Genomic DNA, 24,158 nt, shown 5'->3' with positions numbered 1-24,158 from the left:
GACGGAGTTATGTGGTAAAAAGTAGTTTTCCCTTAATCGCTATCATCATCAAAGTACAGAATTTGATTATTAAAGAAAGCAAGAAAAATCAGGGAAATAACATATGCCTCAACAGTGAAGACTGTTGACTAAGGCAAAAGGAACCATAGACTCCAGGAGGGTATTGAATGAACGGTATGCCTGGCTCAGTCTAACAAAGGGAGAAACAGGCCCCAGATGGTACCAAATGAAAGGTACAGCTGGCAAGGACTATACAGAGAATATGGACCCCAGACAGTATCAAATGAAAGATACAGCTAGTATGGTCTAAAACAGTGTGACTCTGAGAGTGGGTTTCCAGCATACAGTGTAAATACAATGTGAAATACCGTTACCTTAAGGACATGAATTATAAGGTAACCTGGGATACTCGTAACCATACTAACCAACACTAGAGTACTAGATGCCCTACAAGCATCTACATAAAATATGACATTTGTCACCCCTTGGCTTGGTAGGTCGTGGACTGTAGCTAGCAGTCAGGGTGCGGGGGTGTCAATCCCGTATATATCTATACACACAATGTCCGATCTCCCTACAGGAGACTCTGGTTACCAACTAGACGACGGAGAAGGCCGTGTCCCAAAGATGCATCCCAAATAGTGGGTAGTAGGTTTCCAATATAAGTGTTGAACTAGCGGTAGAGACTCATAACCGAACTGACTAATGTAAACCTTCAGACGTACATCCGATCCCACCAGACCACATCTCAACGACGAAAAGGAAATAGGGCGAACAAGCCTTCCTAATTCCTTCAATCATTATTTATATACATCTATCCAAGCATAGGCATACATCCAACTACGTTTGAGTGTGTAACAAGTGGAGATGTATCGTGAAGTATAACCAAATCGTGATGTATAACTGAATCGTGATGTACAAGCGAATCGTGTGAAATAACCAAATCGTGAAGTGTAAACGAATAGTGTGGAATAACCAAATTGTGAAGTGTAAACGAATAGTGTGGAATAACCAAATCGTGAAGTGTAAACGAATAGTGTGGGATAACCAAATCGTGAAGTGTAAATGAATAGTGTGGAATAACCAAATCGTGAAGTGTAAACGAATAGTGTGGGATAACCGACTCGTGATGTATAAGCGAATCGTGAAGCAAAAGTGTCATCAAGTATAAGTGTACCCTGAAGTGTAATCGTTAATAGGTATAAGTGAAACGGAAACGAGATCAAGTATAAGTGAAGAAGAAGCGCATCACTAGGTAAAAGCGTATCAAATAGGAGTTTAAACTAAGTAGAAGTAAAGCGGCGGTATCAAAGAAGTGAGGGTATATAACATGAAAGAAAGCCTTGATGAAAACTTGGGAAAAACCTTTATACTTAAGAAAATCGCAACCTAGTATTCTTTGGTAAAATAAGTTTGAAAACCTTTAGCAATCCTTTGGGAAACCTTTATAAACAAGTTTTAATGAAACTTTGATAAAACAATATAAGTAAGAGATTTGCACAAGTGAAAACATTTTAGAAAACCCTTTATAGTCTCATACTTGGTAAAACAGTTTAGAGTGTACTAAATCCTTGTGCATGTGGGTTATCAATCACACGAATTTATATGATAACTGGCATGTTTAACCTGTATTCCCCCTATAAAACATGTAAAAACGTTTAAAAGGTTCATTTAGGGGTATGAACTCACCTGGCGTAAGTGGATCCGACGAAGGTGCCGGTTGGGTGCTCAGTGTCAAGTAAAGACTTGGACACACTTAGTGACCTATTAACATATGGTAACATATGTTCACATACAATTAGTACATATAATACCAATTAAACAAGTACACGCATCCTAAAGTGCGGAAAACACTTTGGTTAAGTGTTTGGGGTGTCCCTGGTAACATTTAAGGGCTTGAATGGCTTAGGAATGGAGTTTACTCTTCAAGAATAAACTCTATATATAGAGTTCATGGCCCTGGGACAAATCCTCATGAGTTTACGACCGTAAACTCATGGTTAGCGTGTTTTAGGATGCTTAAAGGTCTCATATCAATGGTGGAATTTTGCTAAGCCCAAATGTAAAGTGTATGGATGGATTTGAGGCACCTTTATGGACCAAATGGGAGTTTACGGCCCCAACCAAGGGAGTTTACAGTCGTAAGATCCCAAGGACATCTTTCTTGGGTGTTTTAATGGCTTAAGTGATTGAGAATAATTCCTATGTACTTTTCCAAGTCAAATGGGGAGTTTAGGGCACCATTTGGGCACTTAATGGGAGTTTACAGCCCATGAACCACCTCTATGGGAGTTCACAACCGTGAACTACTATCCCTTTGGTTTTATTGAAGTTTAAGGCCCTTATAACAATGGTATTTCATTCAAGCTATTTTTCCAAGGTGTTTAGGGCATTTCTAACACATGGAATGGAGTTTACTCCCCATGAAGGGGAGTTTATGGCCCAAGCAATTTCTTGGGCAGTAAAATCAAGTTTACTCTCCAAAAACTCATTCCAAGGTGTTCTAAGTCCGAATATGTAAGCCTAAAAGTCATATCTAAGCCTTAGGGGCAATTTGGAGGGGTTTTAGGGCTTAAAAACCCCATTAAATGGTGTTTACGGTACAAGAGTGTTCTTGGGCCGTAAACACATCAATTTTGTCCCTATTTTATGTTTTAAACTCGAATTTGCAGGCTAGATAAGCTAGTTAACAAGTTAGGATAGGTGGCTTACTCGTTTGGGGCTCGAAACGGATGATTTTTGGCTCGGAATTAAGTTGTAGAGAGAGAGAGTGGGGAGAGTGTAAAAAGTCTCTAATGGACTCCACTCACCCTTATATAGGGGTTGGAGTTAGGGCTCAGTGGAAATCTACCCGATACTGCTGTTAAACGGGGATTTTTGGTCGCACCCGATTAAACGGTCAAATTTTGACTTGGTTGGAACTAAACATTTTTAAGGGCATCTAATGGGTGCTTCTAATTTCTTTCAACCCTTACCAAGTCATTATAATAGTCCCAATATAATTAAGCTCTTCCAAAAGGTTAACGGACAGTTAAATAAAACGAAGCTTTTTAACGGAAAAGGTTAAAACTAACAGAATAGATTTCGGGCTGTCACACGTTGCCTCGAACAACTCTAGATAATGCTCCTTCATTTCCTCCTCAGGCTTCCACGTCCACTCTAACCCCTTACGGTGAAACTACTGCACCTTTACTAGCTCCAGAACCTTGTTCCTCAACGTTTTCATCTTCCGATCTAAAATTCCCACTGGTCTCTCAATATAATTTAGGTGGTCATCCACTTGAATATCCTCTAAAGGTACAATTGCGAAATCATCCACTAAACACTTCTGCAACTGGGAGACATGAAAGTTCTATGAATCTAACTGATTTCAGTTGGAAGATCAAGACAATAGGCTACCTGGCCCGCTCGAGTCATGACCCTAAAGGGACCAATATACATGGGGCTCAGCTTGCCCTACTTCCTAAAATGGATGACACCTTTCCAAGGTGACACCTTCAGGAGAACCATATCTCCCACATGGAACTCCAAGTCTTACCAACGTCTGTCGGCATAGCTCTTCTACCAATTTTGAGCTTTCTGAAGCTTGCTGCAAACCTGGTGAATCAGCTCAGTGGTCTTGAGTATCACGTAGGTACTCCCATAACAAGTTGATCGACCGCATCCAAACAGATCAAGGTCCTACATTTCCTCCCGTAGAGCATCTCAAAAGGACGCTGATCAATGCTAGCGTAATAACTGTTGTTATATTAAAATTCCGCTAATGGAAGATATGTATCCCAACTCCCACCACATTCCAGCACGCACACACGCAACATATCCTGAAGAGTCGGAATAGTCTGCTCACTCTGCCCATCGGCCTGTAGATGAAAAGTTGTACTGAAATGAAGACGAGTGCCCATCTTGTCATGAAACTGCCTCCAAAATCTGGATGTAAAGTAAATATGCCAGTCATAACACACTGATACCAGCACCTCATGACGTGCCACCACCTCCCAGACATAAATCTTGGCTAACCTATCTGTAGAAATGTTGCCTTGGATCAGAATGAAATGCGCGATCTTGGTTGATCGATCCACGATGAACTAGATAGAATCCACCCTGTGTGTGGTCCATTGAAGCTTTGTGATAAATACTTTGTGATGTCTTTCCATTTCCATAAGGTAATCTCCAACGGCTGCATCTTTTCATGAGCTCGCTAATGCTCGGTCTTTCCTTTCCTGCAAGTCAATCACCACTCCACGTACCATTCTACATCCCGCTTCATGTATGGCCACCAATAGTCAGGATGAAGATCCCTATACATCTTCGTCGCCTCAGGATGAATGGAAAACCTCGACTTGTGAGCCTCCTCAATCAGAACTTGGCAGACATCGCCCCAATATGGAACCTAGACCCTCTATTGTAGAGTCAGCAATCCACGACTATCATAATTAAAGGAAGCCACCTACCCCACAACACGCTCACTCTTTCGGTGCTCTTACTTCACAGCCTCAACTTTTTCCTCATGAATCTGCTACAACAATGGAATAACAACGGTTATCCTCAAACATAGGTCCCTGATCGGAGCCGTGACTTCCATGCGGTTGAGAGCATCGGCCACCATATTAGCCTTCCACAGGTGATACAGGATCTCACAATCATAATCCTTCACCACATCCAACCATCGAAGCTGAATCATGTTCAGATTTGGGTGATCCATCAAGTACCTCAGGCTTTTGTGATCAGTGTCGATGGTAAATCGGGCCCCATAGAGGTAATGCTGCCAAATCTTAAGGGCGAAAACCACAGCCCCCAGATCCAAATCATGCATCGGATAATTCACCCCATGAGGCCTCAACTACCTTGAAGCATAAGTTGATCCATCAAGTACATCAGGCTTTTGTGATCATTGTAGATGGTAAATCGGACCCCAGAGAGGTAATGCCACAAAATCGTAAGGGTGAAAACGTCTGCCTCCAGCTCCAAATCATGCATTAGATAATTCACCTCATGAGGCTTCAACTACCTTGTAGCGTAAGCGCTCACACGACCCCATTGCATCACAAATACTCCCAAACCTATGATCGATGCATCACAATATACCATGAAGTCATCAACACCCTCCGGCAGGGTCAAAATCAGTGCCTCACACAACCGTTGCTTGAGAGTCTCAAAAGTTGCCTAATGCTTATCCCCCAGCAAAAAGTCACCAACTTCTTGGTCAGTCTAGCCAAGGGAACAACAATCTTCGATAAATCCTGAATGAATCACCGATAATATCCAGCGAAACCTAGAAATCTTTGAATCTCAGATAGAGACCTTGAAACCTCTCATTGCATCATGGCCTCAACCTTGGCCGGATCAACTACAATACCCTTTTGTTTGAAAAGGTGCCATAAAAATTACACCTCAAGAAACCAGAACTTGCACTTGGAGAACGTTGTGAAAAGTCTCTCACTCCTCAAATTCTCCAGCACCTCCATCAAGTGCTCCTTATGCTGCTCCTGAGACATGGAATAAACCAATATATCATCGATGAATACTATCACAGACCAGTATAGCATCGGTCTACATACACGATTCATGAGATCCATGAATGCGGCTGGAGCATTGGTGAGCCTAAAAGGCATTACCGCTGATATGAGCATATTTAGTTATAAAATTCATGCATTATCTTAATATTTTATGTTGTTTTTGTCTCATTTAATGAAAAAAGGTGCTTAACAAGTATAGAATTTCATTTTTCAGCAACAATGACATGCTTGAGTGGAAAAGGAAGCAGAACTAGCGATTGGAAGCTTGGATCTTGGATTTTGAAGAAAGAAGGATGTTGCTAGACAGCTTGACCCCTCATCATTGTTTTGGCAATATCTCATGAACCATAACTCCGATTGATGAGATTCGAAATCTTCTGAAAACTACACGCAATTTCGGATGACTTTCATGTTTTGGGAAAATGCTGATTCCAAATGGAATCGACGAGTAGGCCATCAACTCGACGATTTGGCTAGAAGTTTTGCGATTCTCGACTTTGCCTTGCCGTGCACGAGTTTTAAGTGATGGACTCGCCGAGTTGGTCACTGAGTAGCCCCTGTTTTCAGAATGTATATATATATATATATATATATATATATACACTTCTCATTCGAACCCTAACTAATGGGGGAAGTTTAGGACGATTTTTGGAGGCCAGAAGTGTTCTTAGAAGTTGTGGTTTTCGAGATTTCAACCTAGATATCAACTTGGAAGAAGATCAAAGGCAATAACACACTACTTTCATCTTAATCTTTTGCATAAACCATGATTCAATCATTAGATTATGTTTTTAGTTTGTTATTTGCTGTAGATATGAGCTAAAAACTCATAACTTCTATTTAGGATAGATGATTTTGTGATTATGGTTTGATTTTATGGTTGGATTGATTCAATTTGGTGATTCCGTTTCGTTAAGCTTGTTAAAGAACATTATGTTTTAACAACAACTATTTTCTGTTAATAAATTAGCAATTAAGTTGCATGAACATCTCTTAATTGCTAATCTCATATGATTTATGTGAACACATAGTTATATGCCAAGGAATAACAAACGTGAAACTAGGGTTAACTAGAAAATGGGTACGTTAATGTGTGAGCTTGTGTGACGAACCATCAACAAGGAGTTAATTGACTTAGCATATTTGATTAGCTTATTACAAGTCTTACTTAACCCGAATTAATAAACTAGGAAATCTATTAGTTTAATCACTTGATCACTACTTGAATTGATATGTTTTCTAAGGATTAGTAATAGCGAACGTGAACCTAATCACACTAATCAGTAGCCAATGCCAATTAACCCGTTGCACTTATCATAAAATCAACCATAGGAATAAATTATTCAAACCTAAACAGAAGTCCTCTTTATTATTGAATTTAGTTGATTTTTATTTTCTTATCTCTTAGTTTCTTAGTTTAAGTATTAGTTAATTGTTTAAGTTTCTAGTCTTGCAAAACTAGAGAAAACCCCATTTCTATTACTTGTTTTATTTAGATAATATTAGCATTTATTTTAATTGTTTACCGTTCCCTGTGTTCGATACCCTACTTACCTGAACTAAACTGCTAATCGATAGGTACACTGTCTTTCGTGTGTTTGTCTTTGTGTTTAAGTTAGTAGGATTAAAACTAGTTTGTTTCACACACATCAACCATGAACATGTAATGACCATATCGAGTCCAAAAAGTTGTCTTCTGCATATCCTCATCCCGGACTCGCATCTGATGATACCCCGATCGCAAATCAATCTTGGAGAACCAAGACGCACCTTGAAGTTGGTCAAAAAGATCATCAATCCTCTAGAGGGGATAACGGTTCTTCTCCGTTAAATTATTCAACTCCCGGTAGTCCATACACATCCGATGAGACCCATCCTTCTTCTTCACAAATAGAATCCGGGCACCAAAAGGCGAACCGCTTGGCCTAATAAACCCCTTGTCTAATAGCTCTTGCAGCTGTATTGGTAACTCCAGCATTGCAGGAGGAGCCAGCCGATATGGTGCTTTGGTTAACGGATCCGCAACTAGAGTCAAATCAATCCTAAACACCACCTGTCTCTCTGGAGGTACGCCTGGAAAATCCTCAAGGAACACATCCGGATACTCCCGCATGATAGGTACAACACCCATGGTCACCTTACCCTTATCTCGGGTATCCATGACATAGGAAAAAAACCCAAACAACCCTGATGAAGATAGCATCTGGCCCTCGCTGCATAACACATAATCAGCCCACGTTGCGGTCTCTAACCTTGAATCACCAAGTCTCCCCCACTTGGGGTCCGAATATGAACTAGCTACTACTCACAGCCGATCACTGCCCCATTAGGGCTCAACCAATCCACGCCCACGATAACCTTGTTCCCACGCAGGGGAATAAGAACCAGATCAACCGGATACTACTCGTTGAATAACTAGAAAGTACAACCTCGATGAACTCTTTCAACCCGAATAGACCTATAACCAACAATCTCAATATCTAGAGGACAATCCAACCCCTTAAGATCTCCATTAAATCTCTTGCTAAGTGCAAGAGATCCAAATAATCAGGTAGCCCCAAATCAAACAATACCAAATAAAAGACATCATTCACAAGAAATGATCCTAAAATAATACACATAAATATAAGCAAACAATTTAATATAAATATAGAAATAAGGAAAAGATACATACTCGTCACAACATCGGGAGTTACACATGCATCCTCTGTCGTTAGCTGGAAATCCCTGCTCTTCACCGTAGGCGCATCTGCCCGGCCCTTGCGGCCGTTAATAATTCGAAGATTCACAGGAGTAGGTGCTATCACTATAACCAAACTCAGACAATGGGACTTCTTGTGGCCCCTCTAATTGCACTGAAACCAAATCAGATCAGATAGCTAAGGGGTAGTGGTGGAATAAGTACAATCCATGCTGATATGACCAGTCCAGCCGCACTTGAAGCAACTAGAACCACCCACTCTACACATCCCCTCGTGCACCTTTCCGCACTTGCCACAGCGACTATCGCCATGCTGGCCTCTCAATCTAGAATCAGATACATGGGGCCTCTTGATCGAACCCTCAACATTGGATTCTTCTTCTTCTTCTTCTTCTTCTCTCTCTCTCTCTCTCTCACACTCTCACTCTTACTTTCTAGCCTTTGCTATCATGTCTTCCGACATCTTACAGCTGGATCGGCTAACAAACTGCCGAATATCATTCCTCAACATCTAATGGTACCGGACCTTCTTCATATCCTCATCCGCTATATACCAAAGAACCAGAAGCTCCCTCTCCCTAAACATAGTGGTGATCTCAGCCACTGTCTTAGTAGTCTGATGAAGATCCTGCAACTCTCGTGCCAGCTACTGCACCTCAATCACTGGTGCAAACTTGTCTCAGAACCTGTTTGAGAAATCACTCCAGCTCATCGAATCAATACAACATCCTCTCCTATAGCACGCCCTATCTCCTCCCACCATTCATGTGCCCTATCCTTCAAGAGGCAGGAAGGTAGTCTGAACTTTTCTCCCTCAAGACATCGACTAGTACATAAGGCTTTAGCAACATCTGCTAACCACCTGTTGCTCTCAATGGGGGCCCTTTCCATGTGATAATTTGGGGCTCCACATGACCTAAATTCCCTAAAGTCAGAGAACGCATCCCCTACCAAACCCACAATCTTAGTGCGAAAGGCACTCAACTACTCATCAAGAATCTCCAGAATGCCCTCCTTGACTGTGCCAAATATCATAGGAGTCTGCTCAAGGATACTTCATGTAATCTCAGACGTAATGAGCACCCTCGTATGGTCATCAAGATGTCCGGCTCCAAAACAAGAGCCTGAGCCCTCACTGACACCAAAATTGCCGACAACTGCCTCTCAATGTCACCACACTAAAAATAGACCAAATAAACCATTAGCATACGCATCAAAACATATATACATTAGGGAATCACAAATCCACAAGCTCCTTGGCTTCATCGCAGCCCTCCTTGAATCGAGTAATGATCCTCTACATCTAGTAGTACGGGCCCATACTACCTTCCATATATATTTATACTATCCTGAAGAAGTGTCATAACTCAGCCAAGTTACTTATATCTAAAAATTACTCATAGATAAGAATCCCAACACTAAATCTCATCCTAGGTTTTCCTAGGGCACACTCCACACCACTTTCCACCATCAGCTGTAGAAGGAACTCCCTCTAACTTCCTCTAACTAGCCCACAAATACAATTACATATTACAAAAACTAGATAATTCTTCGAATAAGAGGTCTCACAGTACAATGGTTGGACTCAAACAAGAGCTGCACAATAGAGTTAAAACATAACCCTCTAAAATTATTTAGTTTCCATAATATGTAACTTAGCATATTCGTCTACTAGTTCGTTGAAGCTCGTTAGAACTCCTAGAAGCACAAAGCAAGCAGCATTTGAGCTTTAAGTAATTAGAACCAAGCATAACCTAATCAGGCCATCATAAAACTTACTTATCAGTACTAGCATGGAAGTCTATAATCTCATACAGGAGGCACAAAAAGGGATCTCTCTTATATCCTTAGCCCTAATCTAGCATGCGATTCACAGATTCACAATTCAAAACATATCTTAAACATGTATGGGTATTTTCGGAAAACTTACTTGAGCTCAGCTGATTACATGCACCACACCCTTACTTATTTAAAAAAATCTTTTCTTAAATATGCTTATCTTTTGAAAACTTACCAAACCCTTGGTTTGAGTTCAGACACACCCGGGAGTGTGCCTAAATCCTTCAAACCAAGGCTCTAATATCAACTTGAAACGAACAAAAATATGGTCCCGAAATTTTTATTGATAAAATAGATAAAATAGTGTTTTCAAATATCATCCATACATCTCAACAAAACCAATGTATCAAAGGTTATAAAAATCAAAGTAAATATCGTATGCGGAATCCAAATGGTGTGTGCAATGCAATCAACCCGAGCTCTTACCCTTGGAACCGGAAGTACCTAAAAACATAACTAAAAAACGTAAACACAAAGCATAGTGAGTTCCCCAAACTACCTCATAAAATACATACAATAATCATATAACAAACACTGCCCTGTCATCAAGTCCCGCCCGTCATCGGACCGCATCCGGAATCAAGCTTCGCTTGGTAATAGATTGGGCCTTGCCTAGCACACACACGCACACACACACACACACACACACATATATATATATATATATATATATATATATATATATGTGTGTGTGTGTGTGTGTGTAGAATATATCAAATAATCACATAAACATGCAATAATCACAAAGATACATAGCATACAAATGGTCATCGGCCCCGCCTAGCATTGGGCCCTAGCTGGGCAAGCATATAAACAGATACACATGCAAGAGTCACGAAGACAACTAGCATACTAACATAGCATCAACATGGGCCGACATTGGAGCCTTCGACCCGCTAAACGCAGTGACGAAACTCACCTAGAAAAGCTAAATGAAACGAATGATCCCTAGTTGCTGGTCCTACACCTCCCCGAGCTATCAATTTCTACATAAAAACTAATTAACATTTTGGGATATATATTATGACCAAAAATCTCTACTTGGGGTAAAATGACCATTTACCCTTACCCTAGCTTAGCCTAAGAATGGAGCCCAAAACCACAATCCAATGGGACCAAAAGATAAACAATCCACCAAGGCCCATAATATGGCCCAATTTCCAATTGGACCCAACTCCTTCACACGGGCCTTAGCCCAAATACCAATAACATACTTGAACAAAAAAGTACCAAAATCAGAGGTCCAAACTAACCTTAACCTTCCAAGTCCAAAACAAGGCCCAAACTGAAAGTCCAATATTGAAATGCCCACATACTAAGCACATTGGGTGTACTAATCTGGTATGCTAAGTGTACTCCATTGAGGGCTTGTACGATGCATGTACAAGCTTGTATAACCAGCACACTCAACCATTTGAGTCAACTTCAAGATTAAGCTTCTGAACCATTAAGACTTTGCTCCATAATGTAGATCTGACACCTTTTAGCTGAAATGCCACGTAAATTTGCTAACTTTATATCCATGCTTGACCCTAAGAAGCTCCTAAGCTCAAAAAGGACTTAATGAATGCACGAACCCTCTAACTCCATAAGGTTGGCACCTCTATGCGAAAGGAGTCCATGAGGACCTTGGATCTGAAAGAATAAGCCTTTAGGACATCCTAATCCATGGCTAAAAACATAATTATTTAACCAAAAAGGAGATATGAACATTTGACGTGCGTTTAGCGTACGAAGTGGTAAGCGCAACGTACATGGTCAGAACCGAAAACCCTAATTTTTAGGGTGCAAACCCTATGTAATGTCATTATGTCCCAAGTAGTAGCCTCCTTATCAGCCTCTTATGTCCAGAAACCCTAAAATCGAGTCCCATCTTCCATTGTTGAGTGTGTGAGCTTTTGGAAAGCTTTTGGTGTTCATCTTTGTACATTTTGAAGGGGTTGAAGGAGCTTGGATTTACTTAGACTAAAGAGGAGGTATTAGATCTCGAAACTCTTGATTCACCTTGATCCACTTACGCCCCATGTACACCAATCTTACACCTGATATACTGCCTCAGCGAACCCATTCAAGGAAGCCCAAGTCTTTTAAGCCCAACAACAACTTTCATGATTAAAACAACAGATAAACAAATAACTAATACCTTGGAACCATCGGGTGTTACATGGGAAATAGACATTTGACATTGTTTCATGCTTGTTAGAACATTTAATTATTTAATTATAATTATGATAAATGGAGTGTACTTAATTGTAATATTCATCTTTATATATAAAGATCATATGTAATCCTTTTCTGATAATAAACTCACATATTTACTTAGTACCAAAGCCAAGTTTTAGCTACCCCAAAATCCTAACCCTAATCCACCCAAGCATGGAGATGAAAGGTGACGAAACACCACTTAAATATCTTAGTTACTCATTGGAATACGTATTTGCTTTGGCCAACATCGGGTAACCCGTGAAGGACAAGGATCTTGTAATGTTTACCATCTCAGGCTTACAAGATGAATACAACACTTTAAAATCATACATTTTGGCTCAACAACCACCTATCACCTTCAATAATCTGCATGGTCTATCATCTGGCCATGATTATATGATCAGCAAATCAGACTCATTTCCCACTTTTGTGTCACCGCAAGTGTTTCTGCCCATTCAAAAGGAAATTTAACTACTCCTTTACCTGATTTTACAATAATCTAGTCATAATTCTGTAGCATACATCTATTAACTCTCAGTTAGGGTATCAACTAAACCATGCTGGATCACAAAACATTCGACCACAAGCCAATTATGTCTCTCGGCCTTCAATCAACCGAAACAATCATCAAGGAAATAATCATAGGAACTCACGAGGTTACTTCTCTAGCCGTAATCATGACAATAACTCCTCAAGTCGCCAATTTGAATAGGCTTCAACTCAGAATACTATATATAGGAATTGCAACCGATGTGTAATAGGTCACATGCTGTCTCAGTTCCCAAATCAGTCACGTTCTAACCCTTAAGCTAATTTTGCCAACTATTCAGAACGTGGATCCACTACAACAACAACTTGGTGTCCCAATACTGGCGCTAGTAATCATGTTACTCTTGACTTATCAAATCTTAACATCTCCCATGCGTGTCATCGTAATGGCTCACTTCATGTTGTCAATGGTAATCCTCTCCCTATTGTTCATATTGGTTCATCAAAAGTATTCTCACCCACCAAAACCCATAATCTTATGAATATTCTTCATGTACCTCAAATTCAAAAGAACCTTTTATATATTAAACAATTTTGCCGCGACAACAATGTTTATTTTGAATTTCACTATTCTTATTTTATTGTGAAGGACGAGTCTACCCACACTATCCTCATTTCGGGTCCAACTGAAAACGGCCTCTATTCACTCTATCTTCCCCAACTCAAGTTCATTCCCAAGACTGAATTCACAACATCTAGAATCTCTTCCACTATCTGGCACCAATGCCTTGGTCATCCACATCAATGTGTCTTCAATAATATTATTTCTAGTTGTTCTATATGTTGAATTAGTGTCTAAGTCCATAACTATTTTGGTATGTACTTGACCCGATTGTGAGCATGGTCCTTTTGGGTTGCCTTCACACTGGTGACTAGACAGGATGATTGTTGAGGATAAAGGCTGGTTTATTGTTAACAATAATAAATTGGTGTATAAATATGATTTGATAATATATTATATGAACAATATATTAATTTGGAATCATATTATTAATGATTGTTTAATCAGAAATTAATTAGGAATTAATTTCGGGATTAAAGGAATTAATTAAAAGTACAGGGTTGTTTTGTAATTATTTGATAGTTGAGACTTTGGGCTATTGGATCACCTTTATTAAGGCTTGAACAAAAATTATAGAAGGATCTAGGAGTTTTCGTCCAGGGGCTTAAGGAAAGGAGTCCATGGACTTGCTTAGGCCATAAACTAAGAGATTAGGGTTTCCACCTTGAAACCATAGTTAGCCTTAAGTATAAATAGCACCCTAAGGCACCAAATTCGGCCAACTCCTTCGAGAATCCCTACTAGGGTAGAATTCTAGAGCCTCGTGCCTCCTTTCCTCTCTCTCATATTCATCCTTTCACCTAAAGTGTGTTTGTGAGCCATTAGAGGTACTACACTTGTGGTACTTGCTTTCAAGAGCTAAGGAAAATCAAGGAACTAGTCGTTATTGCTATATAACAATGAAAGGTATGTATTATATTCTCCTTTGTGAATTTCGAAAATCATAGTAGTATCCTAGGTTTCTTTTTGTGTTCATAAAGTTGTATGTCTAATAGTGAAAACAAAGATCAAATTAGGGTTGCATGCACACATAGGATTGTTTGTATAAAACCCATCAGTGGTATCAGAGCCTTAGGTTTTTGTTTTCAATTAGATTTTATAAAAATGTATGAATATGACAATTAGGGTTTATGGTTAATAAACCTAGAGGCTTGATTTTCGAAATTAGGGTTTCTAAACCCTAAATTTCGAAAATTTTGGTTCGGATTCCTAAACCTTTTTACTTTGGCCCCACGATTTCGATTTAGGGTTGTCTAGCCCTAGAATTTCGAAAATTGCCTTGTCCTCTAGATAGAATTCCAAATTTAGGGATTTGGGTAATATCATATCTTTTAAGTATCCTTGGTTCCTTAAATAGATAATTAAAGATCTTATGAATTATCCCATTCCATAAATTTTCCAATCTTAGGGGATAGGAGATTATATTTAATTAATTGTTTAATTTAATAGATAATCCTACAAGATTTAATAATTTTAAATTCATTGTTTAATTTTGGATAATTATTAAATCAACAATTTAATATTTAAGAGTTTAAAAATAAAAAGTTTTAATTTTCGAAAAAGTTAAATATGATTAAAACCCTAGTATTTTGAAATGTTTAAAATACATCCTGATACTATTATAATATATAAGATTAATGAGTATACATACATATAAGAGTAAGTTAGTCTTAACATTAGTAGGCCTCATTCACGAAGCTGGTCTATAAGGGGTGTTTAAGGAAATTGCCTATAAAATGGTGATTGAATGGGCATCCACTCTTAACCAACGCACTCTTTACTAGTGGAGGGTCGTTAGCCAAATGGGTAGGATAGGACGAAACCCTCCGTTATAAGTATAATGAAGTACAAAGTAACTACATGTTTTTTCAAACTCCCAAATCACAGTTACTTTAGGAAAAATGTGAAATTGTATGCTAATCCATTGAATTACACTTCGTACCCTTGTCAAACGTTAGTGGGGCGTGCGTGGTTAACCGGCACACTAATTCGGGAATGACATTGGTGGCGAAGGGTGGCTCGATGTTTATCATAGATCTGATGGGTTTTGGTCATAAGACATCCTATGTGCTCATACAAACCCTAATGCTTGGATCTAGGTTTCTCTATTGTACATGCTTTGAATCCAAGACTATAAACCCTAATTCTAGCATATGGAAATCAATATTAACATATAAATGGGTTTAAGAACATACCTTGATTGTTATATAGCAATAACAATCCTAATTCCACCTTGAATTGACTTTGGAATGCTTAGAGTCACAAGTGTCACTCCTGTAATGGCTTACAAACACCAAGAGCAAATGAAGAAGGTATAAAGAGAGAGGAGAGAGGTTAGAATTCATCCTTAGGACTTCTTGGGAATAAGTACACGAATTCTAAGGCCTTAGGGTCTTTATATAGGTGTAGAGATAGGGTTTCAGTCATTATCCATATCTAGTTGCTTATCCCCAAAGAAACCATAAGATAAGCCTTGAAAACCCTTATCCTTTATCCTTTGGACGATTTCAAGGATCATTATCTCCTTGAATTCGTTCAACCCATATTTAGGATAACGATTACCATATTTTGTAACTATCACATAATTACAATTCAGCCCTTCTAGTTTAATTAATTACACTTGATCACAAAATTAATTCCTAATTAATTATTGACCAATATTAATTAAACAAATATGATTTCTCCTTTAATATATTATTCTTATAACATATTAATAAATCATAATAACCTCTCTCTCTTTATTTATTTCTCCAATCAAGTTGCTTTGGTGAAGGCAACCCAAAAGGACCATGCACCATCGGGTCAAGTACATACCAAAATAGTTATGGACTTAGACACTAATCCAACAGTCTCCCACTTGGATAAGTCTAACAACTATTCTGCGTATGACTTCAGATCCTGATCTGCAATCGTAGCTTTCCAAAGCCGCTGTCAACTCTGATCCTATCAGATACGCGTGTCCTTAGATAAGGGATCATATATTCCTCCATTCTAGATATCGTATGAGATATGATTTCAAATCATTCTCTTTGTACTACTTCTCGATTTCCGATTTATGACGATAGACTAATTGAACAAATCAAATTATCCCTAGCCCGACCGAGCATTTACGTTTGTCATCACTAAACCATCGAGGGGCCCAAAGATATCACTTTTATCCTTCTTTGGATAAGAAGAACGGATAAACTTTGATACAATGTTTGCTTGCACTCACTAACCAAATCACACACAACAATATGTTTTATAACACCAAGTTACTAGTGCATTTTCATATTATCAATGTGCAACCGATTCGCAAGATACAACTCACACATCTCAGTTTCAAGAATATAAGATGTTATCGTCTCACTAATCACTTGTGATACAATTCATGGAGTAATCCAAGTGAGTGTGGGTTTAATCCAATGCTCAAATCATATTCATAAGCACTCATGAACGTTGCAGCAAACATTTGCTTATGTCTAATACTCTTCTAGACAATCCACACACCAATTCACGACAGTCTTCATTCATATCTACTTCCAACATATGAATGACTGTGGCCCGTTCGAATAATTCGATTATTCTTAATAAACTCAATTATTCTGGAAGTCAAAACATGCAAAGTGAGACACAAGAATAATACTAATCCCATATGGATTATTCGGGTAATCAACTTCTTACTTGAATTCCAACACTTGTCCCATGCTCCTAGCATGCACACAATGTTTACCTATGGTTCTTATTTTTTGTGAAATAGACAAATTGAACACATTTCCAATCATTCTCATTTTACAACTCCAAATCCTTTTTTCATAAGTGTAAGAATATCAAATTCTTGCTACTTATAGAATATGCTAGATTCTAGCACTTTATGCAACGATCCTTTCGTAATGTCACTACACCAAAGTCACAAAGACTATTGCCAATGATATTACAAAGTCCTCTATCGGAGATTGTTACAAGACAATTTCTTAGATATGATGTCTCTCTCTCAAAGTACATTCCTTTCAACATCCTTTTGCATAAAAGTTTCTAATCTAGATATAGATTTTCAATATTTACTTCCTAATATGAACACACTTCCATATTTTCCTCATGACAACTCATTCTTAATAGAATCTTTTCTATTTGTAATGATGTCGATATGGTCCATCCAATATGGAAACATTTCCATATTTTCCAATACTATACTTCCAACTACTCACAAGCGACCATTCCTCGTCGAACTTCGGATTGTCCTTTGATAGTTGTTTAATTATTTTAGTCAAAACCAATTCTAGTCCCTTTTCCCTCTAAATGTGCTAGACATTTGGAAAATTTTAGAATGGTCAAACATTAAAGCATTTGCAATCGATGCTATACCCGAAGCGTATGGGACACGATGCACAATGTTTTATTTGCTATGTTCTCAAAATTCGAATTGTGAAGAGGAATGCTGTAATCATAATTGAAATTTTAAGAACACACAATGTACCTTTGACTAAATTTATTAACATTCCACAACCTAATCCTTTAGATTTGAAATGAAGCATAATATTCTCTCCCTTAATTATAGCAAAACAACTATACAACCCTTACGACTTTGCAAGGTATAACTCTTTTTTTCTATAATCAATATTGCCAACTTGCAAAACTTTCCATAATAATCATACACTCATAACATTTATGCTCCCACTATTATGATTATTACTATAAAATATAACACTTATGCTCCCACTAGCTTCAACATGTATTCATAAACATCTTAACTTTCAGAAAGACAATACCTATTGAATTTCTTAAGTCCATGTTTCTAATACTTAGTGCTTTGATAATCTTTTATCAAGGCTTCTTCAACTTATACACCTTTGCCTTAGATAGTTCATATGTTTGTCTTAACAATTAAGACTAATTGCCAAACCTCACAATTCAAATTATGGAAAGGGATACCGTAACCATGATTGAATTCGAGAATGCAATTTTACAATCACTATCTTCTTAAAATCTTTCTTAGTGAAAGCATTTCCTCACAATCATTTTCATGAAGGAGGAAATCTTATGACACTTAGATTTAAATGGTGTATTTGTTCCTATCCATGTGAATTTGTTAAAACCAAAGTTTACGACAAATTCAAACTCATATGGACCGAACTTTCTTAATCTTGATTTGTTGCCTTATGGTAGCACAGCTGCCCACCACGTCTTCCAAGTAATTAAGCATCTCACCGTTTTCCTATCAATGTACCTTTCATTGATCAAGGTGCCTTTCCTTTTATGCGTTCAAAATGAGAACTCATAGAACTCACATGCATAATTAACTCAATTGGAATAGCATATAAATAAAATAATGTCAACACGATAGGTTGCAAACCTTAACTCGTGTGCTAGTGATGATCGATAAGGTTTATTTGATTTGTTCTTGAAACCTTCCAAGACCATTAAGACTCCCACTGACTCCTTGACATATAAGATTCTCTTGTCAATAACCATTTCTTGACAAAACAAATATTCAAGAGTTAGTGTAGCTTTTATCAAAACACTTCATAAATTGGTCCTAGTTGGCCTTTGTCTTATCTAAGACATCACAACTTTCCACATTTGATGAATGTTATAAACCTTTAATACTTTTTACTCATTGTCACAATCTTAACTTTAAGACTTGTTATTGGAACGAAGTATGATAGACTTCTTGATCTAACCATTTCTTCAATCCTTGATTCCTCTTCTTAAACATACAATTCTACTAAGACTCACTTAGAGGATCAATTGAGATATGGTTCTTAATCATTAAGACTTATCATAAAGCATAAAAGCTACTCTCCCTTCTTCTTAGAGTGGAGAAACTTTTATCTTTCTTCCTACTTGATTCTTCTTATTTGTTCTACTATTGATCTAAACCCTTTAATCAATTCAGAATCACACTTAATCTTGTAAGTGTAATCATATTTACTAAGCCTTTAGTAAATCATGACGAATATCTTTGTTACTCTTATGGTGAACTTGATCAACACACAACTTTGTGTACTCGATCTCCTAGTCCTTCACTTGACACTTAGTCAACGAATTTGTCTAATTTCCAAATATGAAATTTCTCATTCATCATGCAACCAAGTTGCGTGATTCCAAATTTCAGTCCAATTGAAACTTTGGGCGATGAGAAACTCTCCCTATTTGGTAAATTCTCCATATTCCCATAAATAACATAACTAAGAATCATATCCATTCATTGTAGAAATATGCAAACATCAATTTTCATAACGATTTCATTGCAAGGAAGTAAATAAATAAATAAGTCAAACAAAATTTATTTTATTTATAAAAGCAGCGGAAAAATACCTGTCCTTACAATGCAAAATCTATTGAAAAACTATGAAAAAAGAAAATTTCTAACAACTCTATCATAAGTATCTAAGCTCAAAATCCAATCTTCAAGTCCATGCGATCAAGATCCATCTATTGTGATTAGATTCATCTTGCTCTCTTATCAAGCTTCCTTTCTTTTCACCGATCCTTCAAAACATTAAAATGCAATCTTATCACATCATGTATTAAGAATCAATGAATAGGAACTTAACGGAGTTAGATAGTGGATTTTACCTGAAGCGTGGTCATACTTTTGACTCTCCCATCTCTTAGATCTATTAGGTAAATAGGGTAACTTCGTCTCCAATGCCCCTTCTCTTGGCAATAAAAGCAAATTGACTCTTTTGGAACAACACATGGAACTACTTCAGACATCGCCTTTCTCTTATGATCAAACTTTTCGATCATTGCATGTCTTTCATTGCCATTGTCTATATCCATAGAGGTCTTGAAGGCAGATTCACCAATCACCTTTGCTTTTCTACTGCATCAAACCATTGCTGATTTAGCAGCAATAAGCATATAGGTGATATCAATAAGGGTCACGTCGTTGTTCATCATATAGTACTCTCTTACGAACTCACTATACGAGTTAGGAAGTGATTGAAGAACCCAATCAACAGCCATCGCTTCACCGACAACGGATCCCATCATTCTTAACCTAAGACGTGTGCACACACCGACTTGCCTTCTTTATGTTTACTTGCCAAAAGGGCTTGAGTCATATTGAACCTTTCAATTTTACAATCTTGTGGGTTAGGGAGAATAATTGGAGGAGGAGGAGGAAGTGAAGCATGATTTCTTGTTCCTCGATCGAATCATGGAATATCATCTTCATGTGGAATGCTTGTTCCACGTGATTTGGAAAGGCCATAGTTGTCGAACTTTGACATCTACAAAATGGGAGAAAACAAATTCAAGTTAGTTGATCGATTGAGTCCTTAGTAAATCACCCAAATGAGATACTAAGGCTAGAACCCAACACAATACGCTACAACCTAGAAAAGGGATGCCGTAATCTAGTTGCAGAATATTTGAAGGTAAGTGAATGACAGTTCACTAATTTCCACCATGAAAAACGAAAAAGAAATTTAAGTTTTAAATCTATGAAAACTCCTAGATCCTTTGAGATTCATTGAACTTTCAATGGCATTTTTAAATCTCGATATGCCCCTCTTGTTTGTGACTGGGATGCCGAGGATCACAAAGCGGGTGTGAATAACCATGCAAACTTACATGGTGCCCTCACATGTTACAGTCACCTATTCGATGTGCCGGTAAACCACACACGCTCCACCGAACTATGACAAACATTGAGTCACCCTTTTCTACCTTTGCTTAGAACCATTTAGTGTGTTCGTAAACCACACACGCTCCACTAACGTCTTCGCAAGGGCACAAAGTGTAATTTCATGGAATTGCATCAATTCACTTTTGCCTAAGTAACTAAGATTGGGAATTAGAAAAACATTTAGTTACTTTGTATTTCATTATACTTATAATGGAAGGTTTCGTCTTATCCTACCTGTTCGGCTAACGACCCTCCACTAGTCAAGAGTGCGATGGGTAAGAGTGGATACCCATTAAATCGCCATTTTATAGGCAATTTCCTTAAACACCCCTTATAGACCAGCTTCGTGAAAGAGGCCTACTAACAGTAAGACTGACTTTTACTCATACATATATATAATGTTAGACTTTTAATGTTATATATATAGTATAGAGTGCATTTTACACTTTTAAAATACTAGGTGGTCAAATTTAACAATTATACTTTTAATTCAATTAAATTGTAAACCTAAACTTTTATGGATTTGTTAAATCTCTTTTAATTATACTCCTTAATTAATTAATAAAACCATAAGGGTGTGATTTGAACTTTTCAAAATATTACTAGAGTTTTAGAATTTAACATTCCTAATTAAACTTTTAATCAACTTTTAAATTCCAAAACTTGAGGGCAAGTTTTGAAACATTTCAAAACAATTTAGTTTTAATCTATCTTAAAGTTTCGAATTTATGACATTTAAATTAAAATTTTAAATATTAAAACTCTTGATTTAATAATTATCTTGAATTAGACTATTAATTTAATTACTAAATCATAAGGGATTATCTAAATAATGAGGATAATTACCATTTATACATTTAAGTTATCCTAATCCCTTAAATATCTATATAGATTTCGAAAATATGGATGGATAATGCAAGATCTTGAATTACCATATATAACAATTAGAGGATAATTACAAGATATGGGATAATCCAAATCCCTAAAAATTAGGACCTTATCTTGGGGAGGAGGCAAATTTCGAAAATTAAGGGATTATAACAAACCCTAGATTTCGAAATTTAAGGGTTTAAGGAAAGGATTTGAAGATCTTATTCAAACTCTTGCAAATTAGGGTTTGCAAACCCTAATCTCGAAAAACCCTAGCCTCTTAGGGTTTATTGGCAATAAACCCTAATATATCAAGTTCATACAATTGAAACCAAACCAATGGCTCTGATACCACTGATGGGTTTTGGTCATAAGACATCCTATGTGCTCATACAAACCCTAATGCTTGGATCTAGGTTTCTCTATTGTACATGCTTTAAATCCAAGACTATAATGGCTTACAAACACCAAGAGCAAATGGAGAAGGTATAAAGAGATAGGAGAGAGGTTAGAATTCATCATTAGGACTTCTTGGGAACAAGTACACGAATTCTAAGGCCTTAGGGTCTTTATATAGGTGTAGAGATAGGGTTTCAGTCATTATCCTTATCTAGTTGCTTATCCACAAAGCAACCATAAGATAAGCCTTGAAAACCCTTATCCTTTATCCTTTGGACGATTTCAAGGATCCTTATCTCCTTGAATTCGTTCAACCCATGTTTAGGATAACCATTACCATATTTTGTAACTATCACATAATTACAATTCAGCGCCTCTATTTAATTAATTACACTTGATCACAAAATTAATTCCTAATTAATTATTGACCAATATTAATTAAAAAAATATTATTTCTCCTTTAATATATTATTCTTATAACATATTAATAAATCATAATAACCTTGCTCTCTTTATTTATTTCTCCAATCAAGTTGCTTTGGTGAAGGCAACCCAAAAGGACCATGCACCATCGGGTCAAGTACATACCAAAATAGTTATGGACTTAGACACTAATCCAGCAAGATCAATGGAGCGTGTGTGGCTAACCGTCACATTGACTAGGTGATAGTAGCGTTGAGTGCACCACATAGATTTGTATGGTTATTCACACCTTATTTGTGATCCTCGGCATCCCAGTCACAAATAGAAGGGCATAATCGAGATTAAACATGCCATTGAAAAGTTCAATGAATCTCAAAATGATCTAGGAGTTTCAATTCATTTAAAACTTAAATTTCCTTTTAGTTTTTCATAGTGGAAATTGGTAAATCGTCATTTACCTACCTTCAAATATTTTGCAACTAGATTACGACATCCATCTTCTAGGTTGCAAAGTAATGTGTTGGATCCTAGCCTCGATGTTTCATTTGGGTGTGACATCAAGGATTCTAATCAACTTAAATTAAATTTTCTCCCGTTTTGTAGATGTCTAGTTATGACAATCATGGTCTTCCCAAAATTCCATGAAACAAGCTTTCCAAATGTAGATGATGTTCCGCAATATGATCAAGGAACAAAAAATCATGCTTCACGTCCTCCACGTCCTCCAATTATTCTCCCTAACCCACAAGTTAGAAGGCTTGAAAAGTTCAAGATCACTCAAGCCCTTTTGGCAAGTAAACACGAAGATGGGAAACCTGTGTGTGCACACGTCTTACAGATGAAGTCACACATTGATAGGTTAAGGATGTTGGGTGTCAAGATTACAGGTGAATTGGTTGTTGACTAGGTTCTTTAGTCGTTTCCTGAATCATATAGTGAGTTCATTAGAGAGTACTATGTGATGGATCATGACGTGACCCTCATTGATCTCACCTATTTGGTTATAGATGCTGAATCAGCAATGATTTCGCGTGCTGGTCAAGCAAATTTATCTGGTGAATCAAACTTCCAAAATTCAATGGACATTGAAAATGGTGACATTGGAAATCCAGAAAAGGTAAACTCTGAGATAGTTCCTTGTGCCATTCCAAATGATTCCATTTGCTTTTATTTCTAAAGGAAAGGGCATTCGAGATGAAGCTATCCTATTTACCTGAGAGATCTAAGATATGGGAGAATAAAGATGTATGACTCTACTTCAGGTAAAATCCATTAACTAACTCTTTTAAGTTCCTATTCTAGATTCTTAATACATGATGTGATAAGATTACATTTTGATGTTTTGTAGGATCGAAGAAAAAAGAGGAAGCTTAAGGGAAGAAGTGAGCTGAATCTAATCGTGAAGAAATGGATTTCGATCGCATTGCTTGAAGATTGGATTCTTAATCTACTACGTGGAGTTAGAATAGATTGATAAGA

The sequence above is a fragment of the Lactuca saligna genome, chromosome 1, assembly GCF_052625555.1.
Source record: "Lactuca saligna cultivar CGN05327 chromosome 1, ASM5262555v1, whole genome shotgun sequence".
Lineage (NCBI taxonomy): Eukaryota > Viridiplantae > Streptophyta > Magnoliopsida > Asterales > Asteraceae > Lactuca > Lactuca saligna.
The sequence above is the reverse complement of the archived record's forward strand: the minus strand, read 5'-3'. Positions refer to the sequence as shown.